The sequence below is a fragment of the Petaurus breviceps genome, unplaced genomic scaffold (genome assembly GCF_028583685.1).
Source record: "Petaurus breviceps papuanus isolate PSGF00001 unplaced genomic scaffold, PetGlider_PUasm1.0 177, whole genome shotgun sequence".
In the NCBI taxonomy this organism is placed as follows: domain Eukaryota; kingdom Metazoa; phylum Chordata; class Mammalia; order Diprotodontia; family Petauridae; genus Petaurus; species Petaurus breviceps.
This window is the reverse complement of record NW_027185776.1, coordinates 525967-540806: the sequence shown is the minus strand read 5'-3', so window position 1 is coordinate 540806 and position 14840 is coordinate 525967. Positions and strand designations below refer to the sequence as shown.

The following is a 14840-nucleotide window of genomic DNA, read 5'->3' as shown; positions in this document are numbered from 1 at the left end:
CATCACTGTGTTTCATAGTTGAGGAAACTGGACCACAAAGTACAAGTGACTGCCCAAGATCACACAGGTGATAAAGTATTACCTTATGTTAATTATGGCTCTGCTTTTGAGAATTCATTTGGGCTCTCTTTCTCCTTTTCTGACCCATCTTCTCCTTTTCCATATCTAGAATACACTCCCACCCAGTCCATTAACTGTGCCCGTGGAAATCTGCAAGGTTTATCTCAGGTGCTATCTCTTCAATCAAGCTTTGCCTCAGTTGAAAATGATTTTGCTTTCTTTTTTTTTTTTCTTTAGAGTATTTTATCTGGCTCTCTCTTTTGCCCTTATCACTTTCTATATCATAGCATATTTATTTTGGTAGATGTCATTTCCTCAAATAGACTGCAAGTTCTTTAAGGGAAAACAATAATAGTTAGCTCTGGCTGGCTAGCAGATAGTTAAATTTTCAGGGGGAGCATTTATATGGAAATCTTCCAATGCTACAATTCTGGGCTTTTTTGTTGTTGTTGTTGTTATTGTTGATTGTGACTCTAGACACTTAAGAGGTGCTAAATATGCTGAGTAAACTTAAAAGTGAGCCTTGCATTTCCTTCTCCAAAGTCAAACATTTACCACTGATAATAGTTTACTCTTACATAATGCTCTAAGATTTGCAAAGTATTTTACATACATTATCTCATTATGGGAGTCCAGAAAAAAATATCTCCAAGGGTTTTGCATACAGCAGGTGCTTTTTAAGAGTACGTTGAATTAATGAATACAAATTGAATAGCATGTTTGGACTTCTAGATTAATTTAGAGATCATCTAGTTCAACTCCTCCATTGGACATTAGAGGAACTGAGGCAGAGGAGAGGGGAAATTATTTGCTCAAGGATGAATAATTCCAGTTTGTTGTGCCAGCAAATTTTCACAGGTGTTTTAAATACTAATCAGATCTTGATTCTGAGATTCTGAGGCAATTTATATATCTCAGCACTAATCCCTTCTTTTAAATTTCTTCTTGACATTTATATGTGTGAATGGCTTGATGAGATTTTTGAGGTTTTATGAAAGTAAAAAACTTGCATGTTTGGACATGCAGCCTTCTCCACCTTTGCAGCCCAAAGTGATTTCTCCCTCTTCTGACCTCCCACTTTTTAAACTACTTCTTTAACACTTATTCCAATATGTACTATAATTAAGTGCTTGTCTTATTCCTCCCATATAATTATAAACACCTGTAGAGTAAGATGGTCTTGTCTATACAGAATGCCTCTCACAGACCTTTACACACAAGTACCCAGGAAATATTTAAAATCATTCATTTTGAGCTAGGATAGATGCCTTGTCAAAAATACTTCATTTTTTACAGTTAAAGAAACTGAGTCCCAGAGATGTGAAATAATTTGTCTAAGATCACACAGAGATTAGATTTGAACTCATGGTCTCCATATCCATATATTATCTTAATGATCTTTTTTTCTGTTATTCTAAAAGTGTAGGGCAGTCTCTGACGTGGAAACTCATTCCACCAGTGCCGATTAACAACTCCTTGGTAATTTATAGTCTTAGAGAGTTGCATAGGGCTCTGAGACGTTAAGTAGTTTGCTAATAGTCCAAGGCTGAAGTTAAATCCAAGTTTTTCTGTCTTTCATTCTCTGTTGGTCCTTATCATTTCTTAGATTCAGGAAAATGAAGATGCAAAACGGCTGGTGGGGGATGGTGGGAGGAATTAATTGGAGAACTTTAAAAGGCTGTTAAAAAAAAAAAGACCCTCGCTTAAAAAAAAAAAAAAAAGTCCACACTTCCCTCGTCTCTTCTATGATTTACTGAGGATCACAAACCTTGTTTATTCGCGTTACTGTCGGGCCCTGAAGGTTCCTGAGAACTGAAGATATTAAAAGTCTACTTTTTCAATTGTTCAGTCGCATTTCACCTTTTCCCCCTTCTTTTGGCGTCTTGGCCCACGACCCCTCTCCCTTGCCCCCCAGTTTCACGCGTAAGTGACCCAGAGGCCCTAATCGTGGGCACAAGGACGTTTTCCATCAGAAAACAAAACAAAACAAACCCTGGGCTAGCTGGTCAGCTGCGTGTTCACCAACGCCGAATGGAAAACTGGGCAGCGGCCACCTCCTCTCGTGGGGCCCGGGTGTTGGTGAGAGGGCGTGATGAGCACTAGGACCCAGCAGGAGTTTGGGTAGTTCTCGGGGTTTCAGCAGTCCCTCTGACACCACCATAGCCCCGGGAGCATGGAGCCTGGGCTACGGCCGCGATCCGCTCGCAGGCAGAGTTCTCAATATTGAGCCGAACCAGAATGAAAGGATTAAGCGGGAGACTCTAACCCAACTGGAGCATCAGCCTGGGCGGAGGGGAGCCCCAGCAGGGGGGGACAGAAGATAAAAGGTAACTAAAATGGTTTCCATTTCCTGCCTCTTAATCTCCAGCTCGGGGTTTAGCAGTGTCATTAGGAGCCTATAAAATGTAGAGGCAGCTGCATTGAAAAAATAATAATATTGCAAAAAAAAAAAAAAAGCCCCACAAACTTTAATTTTTCTTTTTTTTTTCTTTAAAAGGAGTTTTTTTCCCCCTTTTAAAAAAAATTTCCACCTGGTTTTCACATTGATTTACAACATGCAGTCAAAATAGGAAAGCCTCAGACAGGATCAAGGCAACTTTAAAAAAACAGTTTTATCTAAAAACTTCAGTTCACTTACTTAAAAAAAAAAGTTTTTTTATTTTACCCCCAAGCGTTTGTGACGGTCAGCGTCGTAATTTTTATTTTGTTCATTTCCGTGGCATCTGCCAGGAGAGAAAAATCTTTAAGTGACTCAGTGAAATCCTTGATATGGTGCTATTTAATGACTTGCTGGACGGGGAGATGTTCTCCAGATGTTACTTTTATGGCGATGGAACTCACATGTGAAATGTGCAGTTCGGCGGAGTTGACGGGGCTGCGGTTCCAGCTGCGTTATTGTTGTTATAAACAGTGTCAGATCTGTGGACAGTTTAGACCAGCCTTTCTAACGCCGGGGGCTTGGCAGACCTTGATAGGACGTGCCCGCAGGAGAGTTTAGACGAAAGGGGAATAAAAACATTTCTCTCTCTGCGACGTACATTGTTCTGAGGCGAAAACCATTAGGGTGATTGGAAGCTGAGAAGCATGTTTTGCTTTATGCTTCGAAAATGACATTCGAAGAAGGGAAGCCCTATTCTTAGCAGGTTTTAATGGTGGGTTTCTTTTCTTCTTTCCCATCTTATCCGTTTCAATAGAGGCTGTCCTTTAGAAGCACTCAAAGGGCAGGTTGTGGGGTTTTTGGGGAGCGCTGGAAAGCAGTGGGGTTGAGAGATTATAATAATGTGAAAATGTATCTAATCTGGAAGAGCTGGTTTGTTGGAAGCCCCCATGTGGAGCCTGTCATACACAGTGTGCTTCCAATTGGTGGACGAGGGAAAATAATCATTTTCCTAAGCTTGGGCAGACATCTGTTGTATTCCTTTTGTTCCCATCTTCTTCATTGATCGCCAGCTTTGCCTTTCTGAGGACCCCAGCCCAGAGAATGAATTGGGGAAAAGTCTGACCAAAGGGCTGAAGCCCTACTTCTTCCTTAGAAACTGACTGGTCAGGTGTATCAAGACGGACTCTGGTGAAACCTGTCAGAGTACACTTAAAAAACAAAAACAAAATCTTTCTCTCATTTCAGACTTTTTTCCCCAGGGCAAACACTATTGAAAGACTGATTTTTGAAATTAGGTGTAAATTGTCTTAGTTTTTTTTTATTATTGATTTTAAATAATCTACGGGTTTTTCCCCCCAAAATAAAACAGGCCATTCTAGTGGCAAATGCTATTGCAATAGTATCCTGCTGGCATATCCTTATAAACATACTGGCCTAAGTAATTCTCACTTTTTCTTCCTAATTGTAAGTTGTAAACTGTAGAGGATTTTAACCTGTTTTTTCTATTCTCCCCACCTTAAAAAAAAAAAAAAGCTAAGTATGTATTGACATTAGCAGATGTGTGTTTAGCTCATTATTTGATAGTTCTGGTGGTCTGAGCACCACCATGTTACATGCACCAAATTTAAGGCTGTTGATAAGAAAAGTAAAGGAGCAAACAATGAACATTAGGTTGCTCACCATGCAAGGATTTGTAGCATCTGGTATGAAAATGGACAGAATGGATTTCACAGAAAAAAAAAAGATTTACTTCACAGTGACTCATATGTAGACTACTAAATATTGTGAAACATTTTCTTTCACTTTTTAAACGGCAAGCTATAAGACCCTTGGAAATTTACATTTGAAGTCTCCCGTGCCTTTAAAAGCACCTCGGTTATTAAAGAGGCACTATCCTGTAAGTTGTGCTAAATGTATAAACACTTTTCTGATTGGCTTAAAAATTTAGAGACAGGAAGTGGATGGTATCTAATAACCGAAGAGTGGAGACGGGGTTGCCATGGAAACTGAGAAGACTAACCATCTCGTCTTCTCCACACCACCTCCCCCCACCCCCCACCACTTAAAAAAAAAAAAACCCTGCATGTCATCACAAATGCCTGCAGAACATGTTGGCTTCTGTGAGATTCCCACAGCATCTGTTGAAACCTGAGAACGTGCCTGTCAAATCAAGGTCATTTTTCAACAAAACTCAGTCTCCTGTATTTCATAACCGTATCTTTTTTTTTTTTCTAATTAGGAGGATATGCAAAGAGCAAAGACTTAAGAAAACTAATGTGCTTACTTTGCATTTTCTAACTCTAAAGGAAGGCTCAAAAGGAAAGGGTTTGGAGACAGTGTATTTGAGATGCTCCTAATACTTAGCTCCAAAGACCTGTACTTCTCTCAGGCTTTTCAGGGCAGTCAAGGTTGGGCTTTTTTACCTGTGGAGAAAATGTATCTTAATGAAGTTTACTATATACCCGAGTGTGTTCAAAGCTAAGCTGAAGTATTTGAAGTGGGAAAAAATGAGCTGTGGGCATTTAGGAAATTTGCTTGAAAGCAGCCTGGGAAGAAAGACTTTCTGGGACTGGAGTTCTCTAAGAGAAGGCTTCAGAGATAGCAGTGTCCTCCAGCAGCAACTAGGTGTAGATTCAAAGGAGGGGGGGAAAGTTATATTTCAGCAAACCTTGGGTTGGAAACAGGAACTGATTCTACACTGCTCAGATCATTTGTCTCAGTGTGAATATCTGTGTATGTATTTATTGGGTTAGCTTTTGCAAAGTTCCTCCCTCCAGTCTTTGAGTGAGGAAGGCTGCTTTATCCTTTGGGGAAACTGAAGTGTTCCCACAGATTTCAGGGTAAAAATGACACCCAAGCCACACTGGCCGTAGAGGACCCTCTTAACTGGACAGCTGTTGGCTTGGTATTTGGCAGAGGGTAAAAGGCTCTTTTAAAAAAAATTGGCTCTGAGTTTCCCAGTTTTAAACTTCTGAATCTGATCAGACTGGATTTCTTCATCTCTTATGGCTCTTGTTAATGTTTTAAGTATATGTTTTCTTTGGAAGTTTACCATCCAAATAATGTATTATATGGGCTTTTAATGTTCTCTCTTAATCATATGTACTCAGTTTGACATCTCTCTAAAATTCACCACTTGTCTTCACTAGCAAATGCTCTTTGTTTTAATCAGTTAATTATATATTTGCAGTAAAAGAGCCTGAACATAAATGTTTACTGGGTTTACCTAATATTCTGTAATTATGTAACATATAGGAGAGTTTTTGTGATTTGGCAAATATTTGGCAGTCTTCGTAAGTGAGATTTTAACTGATTTGGAATTTGGTGAAGAACTCAGACTTTCATGGCCCAAGTGTTCTCTTCTAGCAAAGGATTTCCTGTTGGGAGACTTCTTATCTGAAAGTGTGTGCATTGGCAGGAAATATGTCTGTTGCTTGTTTTTACAAAACTGAAGGAAATGAACTGGATTCATTGGTTTCTAGAGTCTACCTAAATTCTCCCTTGCCCCTAACCCTTTTTCTTACTATAGTTCTTTCTAAGGTTGTTATTGCAGTAGTCACTTTGGGGCTTAGCCACAAAAGGAAAATTAAATCATATCACTATTCCTTTAAATTTGGAGCTTGTTATTTTTTGACTTAGCAGTAAAAAAATAAAATCTAATGTTACCTTCTTCAATTTGTTTCCCCGTGCAAAACCCTTCATCTCTTGCCTTCATGCCTTTGAACACAAGTGGGCCCCTAGCTAGGAAAGCTCTCCTTTCTTAAAGCCTCTTGGGACACCTGGTTTCCTTTAAGGCTTACTCTTGGGCTTCCTCTTACAAAAGGCCCTTTCTGATCCCTTCCCCCCACTTTGATTTCCTTCCTACCCCCATTACTTTGTTTTTATTATGCATATCTTTTGTAGACCTGTTGTCTCTCCCCTTTCTCTTTCTCCCCCCACCAAGTAAGCTCCTTGAGGGCTGAAGCTTTACTTTTTTTTTTGTCTGTATATCCTCTTGGCCTAGTGGGTGCCTGTTTAGCAGGTGTTTATAAATGCTTGTTGAATCGAGCTTAATTTATTTTTTGAATACAAGTAAACTAACAATAAGATGTTGAGAAAAATACAAATTAGCCTTATTTGTCAATTAACAGTGTATTTATCCATTAAGACTTAATTGCATTTTCTTTTTTAGCAAAGAAGCATGTCTCAGTTTGAGTAACTACTTGAGGATGCTGTTGAAATTCAGTGTTAGACTGGCCTGGTCATTAGATTATTCCGAAGGAGAGAAGGCGGTTACTCAGTTTAGAAATATTAGTCCAAGGTATGAAAGATACATTGTGAATGTAGACCAGGTAAGTTTCCAGCTTTACTATTATCAGGAAAGGAAGAGATGAATTTATGCTTATGGCCTCCATCTTGGCCCTGCCAGTGTGGATAGCTCCTCTTACCCCCTTTATTGGTGGGTATTTCTACGGTATTTGAATGTAAGCTCCCTGAGGGCAAGGACTTTCCTGCTTGTTTGTATTTGTATCTCTAGCTCACACCACCAGCTTGGCAAATAGTAAGTAAATAAGTAAATAAAGTAAGTAAGTAAATAATGCCCTTTATGTCTATCTGTCTGTGTGAGGTATGGATAATAACTTGTATGTGGGTTGTTTGGGACAAGGTAAGAAAAATAAAACTCTTTAGAAATATATATTGTCAAATAAAACAAATTCCTGTATTAGCCACATCCTTAATCTGCACTCTAGAGTCTATCAGGTCTCTGGAGGAGAAAAGCGTGTTCCATCATTGGTCCTTTGAAATTGTGATTATTTATCATGTTGATCAGAGTTCCTCAAAGTTGTTTATTTTTACAATATTCTCTTTATTGAATAAATTGTTCTCCTGGTTCTGCTTACTTCACTTTGTATCAGTTAATGCAAAGTTTCCTGGGTCATTATAATTGTGAGGGACAGATAAAAATTCTTTTAAGTGTAAAGTGCCACCAAAATGTTAACTATTACTGTTATTAGTCAGTTCTTGCATATAGAATTTAGAACCAGAAGTTATTCTCTGACATCCAATTTAGTTATGTGACCTTAGGCAACTCACTTAATCTCTCTGAAACTCACTTTCCTCATTTGTAAAATAGGAATAATGCATACTACTGGTTCTAGATGCCTTAATAAGATTCAACAACCAATTATTAAGACCCTGTTCAGTGGAAGTCTCTGTGTTAGGTGCTGAAGAGCTGGAGACAAAACGCAGAATGGTCCCATGACTTCAGAACCTTCCATTTTACTTGGTGGATACATGTGCATAGATAAGCAAACAAACAAAAGTATATAAATATATATATATATATATTTTATTATATATTCTTGATCTTAACTATTAGTGTTCTCTCTTGAAATTATTATATAATGTAATATATTATGTACACTATCATTTAGAATTAATATAGAGGTTATAGAATATATTATTTATGACATCTACATATGAGTTATAAACAACATACACATGATGTTATAAATAACATACATAATCTATATTATATACTATATATTTTATATACTAATCTATACCTATTTTTTAAACAGTATAATAATTTAAAGATAAAAAGAAGTCACTAACAGGGGTCAGGAAAGATTTTTCATCAATAGAGTCTTATTTATACTTTGAGAGAAGCTGTGGAATCTATGAAGCAGGAAGAATAAGGAAGAAATATACTATGGATAAGAGGGATGACCTTAGGCAAAAGGCAGAGAATGGAAGATTTTCTTGAGGAAGTATTTTATAAAACCTAGTGATAGAGGAATGTAACTCTATGTTTTCATGATGATCATCTGGTAGCAGGTGCTGGAGGCACAATAACACTGAAGAGAAATGAAAAAGATTTTTTTTTACCCTGGCCGGGAAACCCTCCACTGACCAGTGGAACCTGAAGGACTCAAGTCCTTTATGTATAGATTCAAGAGCATTGTCTTCTGATGCAGATTCTTTAATATTGAAATTAGAGAATAATAACAATGGTATTCACCTTTATCCCAAACTTTGCAAAGTGATTTCCTCATTGTAACCCTTTGTGGTAAGAAGAACAAACCCCATTAAAGAGAAGTCAAGTGACTGCCCATTGATAACCCGGAAGTGATGGAACCAGTTCCCTTTTAATTCAGGTCTATATGACTCCAAAGCACCATGCTCTTCGTCCTGCTATGCTGTGCCATGCTGGTGCTCTCAAACTCTCTACGGAGAGCCTTAAAAATGAGATCTTGATCAGTCTGGGATTTTTTCAGCTGTTGTTTTTGCCCAGAGTTGGAGATTTGACTTATTCCATCCCTTCCAGCCTATTCATTGTTCAATGAAAAAAATTTTTATGATTAATTGCCATTTGTGAAATGAGAGTTTATATGCCCTGTCTAGAAAACCTTAGTAGCCAAGTAAGATAACTTATTGGTGGCATGTGAATATCATTAATTTCTATGTGTGCTTAAACATGATATGTTTATATCATGTTTATTATACCCTGTGAAAATGGTAGTATCATCATTGGTCTCAGTCTTTCCTTTCACCCAGGTGTGATGTGTTATAAAGAACATAAGAGGGGTGGCTAGGTGGCAAAGTGAATAGAGCACCGGCCCTGGAGTCAGAAGGACCTGAGTTCAAATTCAGCCTCAGATACTTAACACTTATTAGCTGTGTGGCCTTGGGCAAGTCACTTACTCAATTGCCCTGTCCTCTCCATTCCAAAAAAAAAGAATACATGAGTTTTAGCCCAGAAGCCCTGAGTTTGAATCCTTCCCCCTGGTTCCCCTGCCACTTACTAGATCTGTGAGCCTGGGCAAGTTCTTTTATCTATCTAAAGCTGTTTCCAGATTAAAGAGTCAACATGTATATTGTGACCTTCAGCAAATCACAACCTCCCTGGGCCTCAGTTCCCTCATCAGTAAAATGAAGGGCTCTGAGGTCAGTTCTGGTTCTAAATTGATGATCCTGTGGCCTTAAATTGCTAAATAAATGTCAGTTATTATTATTATTTATGATAGGAAGAAGTGGAGGAGATAGGAGGGAAGAACCTCAGTTTTTTCCCTTATATCTTCTGAGGCAGTTGCCTTACTCTTATCGGCTCTGGAGAACAGACTGTCAACAATATAGTGAATGGGCAAATCTTCTGAGGTATGTTTTCTTAAGCATAGAAAGCCTGGCTCAGAATGGGAGTGGCAGATCACTAGAGCCTACCTTGCTTTCTTACTTATTTATTTTTATACTTACACCAAAAGAGAAAAAATAGCATTCCCATATATAGAGAGGAACCCAAAAAGGGGGATTGTATGTAAATCCATAGCTCTATTAATGTAGTTTTAAAAGTATGTAATAAACCCACCTTTTGCTTTCATATTCATCTTGCTTATCTATTTATTTCCTTTTGAATTCCATCTGTCCCTTTCCAAGCATTTTCTTCTAAGTACTTAAGTGATCTGCTTTTCTTTCTTTTTTGGGGGGAGAGGGAGACGTTATCAATAGCTCCTTCCCTTCCCTCAACCTTCTGTCCCCCCACAAAAATCGCAGAAACAAAACCAGTATAACAGGAAAGCATGTTTAGACAAAAGTAACCAACACCATTGGCCACAACTCAAACTGTGTGTCTCCTTTTGCCTCGAGACCATCATCTCTCTGTCAGGGGAGAGGTGCAATTCTTTATCATTGGTCTTTGAAGTTAACACCCTTCTCTGTTCTAACTTCATGTATGACATACCTGTGTTTGGGTTCTATATGAATAGAAGAGCCTTTCCTATGAGAGGATGAGGTGATTTCCCCATTCTCTTTTTCTCTACTTGTCGCCTGAGGTATATCTATATTAGCTCTGACCAGTCACATATAGGTCTTGGAAGCAGTCTTGTTACTTCGACACTTGATGATTAAGGTAATGAATATTCTGTGAAACCGTAGACCTCCTAACAACTGGTCTTAGAAATATTTTTCAGAAACTTTCCAAAAAATACAGATAACAATGAAGAATTTAATGGTTGGCATTGAGAGTGGTTTATAAAATTTACCAACTCTTATCATGTGTGAATCACATTTCATAGGCTCAGAACATTAGATCTGGGAGGGAACTTATACTTATGGACCTTAGAGGCTTAGAATAGTATAAGATAAGGACAACAAATGGCTTTAAAGCCAATAGAATCTTAGGGCTGTAAGGGAGTAGAGTTTTATAAGCTCTTACAAGTTCTGCCTAGGAATTAAGACTGGTCACAGACCCAGTGATGAACTTGGCATCTATTTTCCAAGATTGTACTAGATGATGCTTTAACTAAAAGTTCCTTCTAGTGCTAAACCTATGAAGCCATGACTAGTCTAGCTAAGTCCTAAAAGGCTCCTCATCATGACTTTGGGTACCAGATGAATTGGATCCTACCTGAATGGAAGGGCTGGTCATAGACCCAGGAGTGAACTCAGTGACTTGTCCAAGGTTGTACTAGATAACCCTTGGACTGGAAGTCCCTTCTATAGCTAAACCTAGGAGCCTATGACTAGCCTAGCTAAGTTGTGAGTTTAGGTACCAATTTTGAGGGGGCTACTCTAGCTCACTATGAAGACATAAACGGGGGATGGCTAGGTGACACAGTGAGTAGAGCACCGGCCCTGGAGTCAAGAGGACCTGGGTTTGCATCTGATCTCAGACACTTAACACACAGACACACACACACCCCCTAGCCATGTGACCTTGGGCAAGTCACTTAACCCCAATTGCCCTCCAAAAAAGAAAAGCAAAAAAAAAAAAGACATAAACAGGTTGCATCCTGTGTTTGGAGGAAAGGGGTGCTTGGATTCACAAATCCTTCAAATAGTGAAGTGAGTTATTTGTCGCATGTGAGCTGTATTGAACAGATGCTATAGCCTCTGCATTCTTATGAATATGTTCAGTGTAGAAGGCAGTATGTAGGCTAATAACCAGTATAGATGCTCTCTCCCATCTAGGTAGATTTCAACCATTATAATCATTGGTAAATGGTCTTTGAGAGTTGCAGTACACTCACACACAGAGGGAACACTATCTAAATTAAGATAATCTATTTCTTATGTGTATGTTTAGTACCTTTAAACTATAAATAGCAAAAGCTATAGAGAAGAGGAGACACATTTTTTTAAAGGTATTTTGGGGAATGTTTGGGAACCTTCAGCTAATCTATTAATTTCAGTAGGTCTTGTGGCTTTTGATATTTTAATTGGCCAAGTCCTACCTTGGAGTAAATTACTAGGATCAAGGAAATCTGGTTTTAGTCTTAGTTCTGCCAAAAAGCAACTGTCGTTCGTTCACCTTGGCCAATTCTCTTCATCTTTTTGGGAGTCTATTAAAAATAGTCTTATCTATTAAAAAGGTGGTTGGGCTTGATGATCTCTAAGGCCCCTCCTGCAGATATGATAAATTCTTTGATTTCTCACCTCCCTTTCCCTACAAATTTGGCACATCATAACATCTTGGGACTCTGAGGCTGCTAGGGTTCCATGGGTTTCCAGAAGAACAGTGATATATATTAAAGGTATTAAATTGTACTAAAATAAAATTGTACTTAATATGCCCTACAGAGACCTTAGCCAGCGTAATTTGCATCCCATGAAAAGAACTACTCACAGGTGAGTGGGAGCTTGTCCACTGTAAGCTGCTAGAAGGTACAAAGGAGACATCTTGTGCAAAATGAGGCTATTGGATTAAGTCTCTATAATGTCCTTTCCAGCTCTAAAAATTCTGTGCTTCTTTCTGTGTGTCTGGGACATGTAAGATAGGGAAGGTTTATCTTTCTGGCTATATACAGCTCCATCCCATCCAGACCCAGTTGCCAGAATCAGCACCACTCAGCTTTACTTACTGAAAAGTCATATTCTAAGGGACCAACTGTTTACTGATTAGTCTGTTTACTTAATCACAGAACTGGAAGGCATATCCAATTGTTTTCTTTTGTGGATATGGAAACTGAGGCCCACTAAGGGGAAATGACTTGCCCAGGGTCATGAAGCCATTTAACAAGAAACTTAGAATCCAAGATTCCCAAGCCAAGACTACACCAAATAGTCTTGTATGTATTCCTTTTTCTTTCATTCATTTAATGGACAGTTGTTACTTTAGGTTGCTGCTTATCATTTGGGGCTTGACCCTTTCCTCTGCTTCACTTGAAACTAGATTCTCCTTCCTTTCCCAACATTGGGGAAAACACTGACCCTGGCATAGAAGAGAGGAAGGAGGTCTTGCCACTTGGAATGGCCATGAAGCTATACCTAGTCATGAAAGCTGATGATGGAGTTGGCATATTTGGTCTCTCAGAGGCATCCCAGCTTTGTTGACCCTGCACTTAAGCATATAGGCATCCTCTTAGAGTAGAAAGGCAGAACTATAGTAGAAAGATTGGGATTTGGGAAAACCAGGTTCTAGCCCAAACTTTGGCTGTTCACTAGTATTTTAGACCTTTAATAAATCATTTCCAGCTCTTCTTTTTGTGTTGTCCTTCCTCTCTGAGGGCAAGACCATCTTGTTTGCTTATGTTGATACTCTCTGTGCTTGATACACATTTAAATAAATGCTCCGTCTCTCTATCAGCCTAGGGCTTCTTAGATTCCCCCTTTATAAAAATGAATAGGGTGAAATCAGGTGATCTTGAGTTTGAATCTTGGTTCCGGTACTTAATTGTATCCTAGTTAAGTTGCTTTCCCTTCTCAGAGCCCGTTGTTTCCTCATCTGTAGATTGGGGACATAATAACACTACCTGTATCTCAAGGTTATTGTGAGGAAAGCATTTTTTAAACTCTAGATCATTTCAGAAAGGTATTAGTTTCTCTTAGACTCCTTTCAGTTACTAAATTCCTATGAGTCCGAGAGGAGTTAGTTGTACAGGCACAATGATAAAACAACTGGTAAAAAAAATGTCTGTACTAGTTCTTTGGCATAACTGGGGTAAAAATAGGCAGTTGTTTGAATTTGATCATTGAATTTATCACCTTAGTCATCATTGTTACTATTTCTCATATAGAAGTTCTGTCTGAGGATCATTCTTAAGTCTGACCCAAGAAAACTTATTTGGTTATAAAGATCTTTTTTTTTCAATGTTACAAATTGTAAATTTATTTATTTATTTATTTTTTAAGCAATTGGGGTAAAGTAACTTGCTCAAGGTTACACAGCCAGGTGTTTCTGGGTGGGTGCTAAGTGTCTGAGGCCCAATTCGATCCCCAGGTCATCCTGACACTAGAGCCAGTGCTCTTACTCATTGTGCTACCTGGCCGCCCCTAAAGATCTTTTTTAAAAAAAGGTGGGGGGCTTCTCTGAGTCAGCTACAGAAAGCCATATCCCCTAAAGTCTAAAGTTATCCCTTCCTATGGGAGAAATTGTGTGTGGGATGCTCCACGATTGAGCATCATATAGCTAAAACTGAAGACCGGAGTAGTTCCCTCAGGGACATTGGTCCCATTAGTAACCACATTTTTGAACTCGGAGCAAATGGCATAAAATGCAGACTTGCCACTGGAGGTGAAGGAGGAGCTTACCTGCAGTAGAGCAGGCAGGATAAGGAGACACACCATCTGGTAGATTCCTATATTAACTAATTATTCTTGCCAACTAGGTGCTAAGCTGGGTTGTTGCTATGCTACTGAAAGATGGCAAATGCTGTCAGCTCCCTCCAAATTTCATCCCTCTGGAGCAAATCCCAGTTGCCTTACCCTAGTTAATGGCACTGTGATAGTTGAGAATGGGATTAGAGTAGAGTGGTAATAGCAGGAGTAGATTTTGTATGTATGACTAGATTCCTGTATTTTGCGTAGAAGAGATGGAAATGCAGAGGTCACTCATGGGCCCTGGCTCAGTGTCGTCAGCTGAGCAGTACAGAAACTTTAACTTGGTCCAGTTTTCCCAACGTCGGCTGATTTACCCCTCCTTGGGCAACCTGGAAGCTTTTGATGTGGGGCTTGGAGTGGGAGCTAGTCATAGTATGGGTACCCTATTGCCTTTAATCTTACTCAGCACTGCTGAATTTAAACAATCCATCAGCCTTAGGTTCCTCCAGTGACTACAGAGATATGGGCAAAGCTGGGCTTAGTCCCTGTGACCCCTGACCCAGTCTTTCCATTATACCTAATCATTTCTAATAAAATGGTAGGTCAATTAGACAACAATGAATTTACACCTAGATTTGCGTGCAATCACTCCCCTATGTTTTCAGTAGAAAGATGTTCACAGAATCCTGGATTTAAGAGAATTTAGAGGTCATCTAGGCTGACTCCTACTTGAAACATTAATCTCCTCTAAAGTATCACTGACAATTAGTCATTCACCCTCTACATGAATACTTTCACTGACCAGGAACTCTGTTATCTCTTAAAGTGGTTCATACAATGTTTGGATAACTTTAATTACAAGGTTAATTCCTATTTTGAAGTGAAA

General features: G+C 38.9%; 1 protein-coding gene across 6 annotated transcripts in view; it reads left to right on the top strand.

Annotated features, from left to right (window-relative positions):
* The first annotated feature begins 393 nt into the window (after positions 1-393).
* FOXN3 (forkhead box N3) overlaps positions 394-14840 on the top strand; it is a 526046-nt gene continuing 511599 nt past the window's right edge. For 2 of the 6 annotated variants that reach the window (XM_069085967.1, XM_069085958.1), the window contains exon 1: positions 395-2387. The gene's annotated coding sequence lies outside the window, so the exon portion shown is untranslated. Of the gene's footprint in view, positions 2388-14840 lie in introns of all 6 variants that reach the window. The other 4 variants (XM_069085957.1, XM_069085956.1, XM_069085960.1 and 1 more) reach the window with 3 other exon arrangements.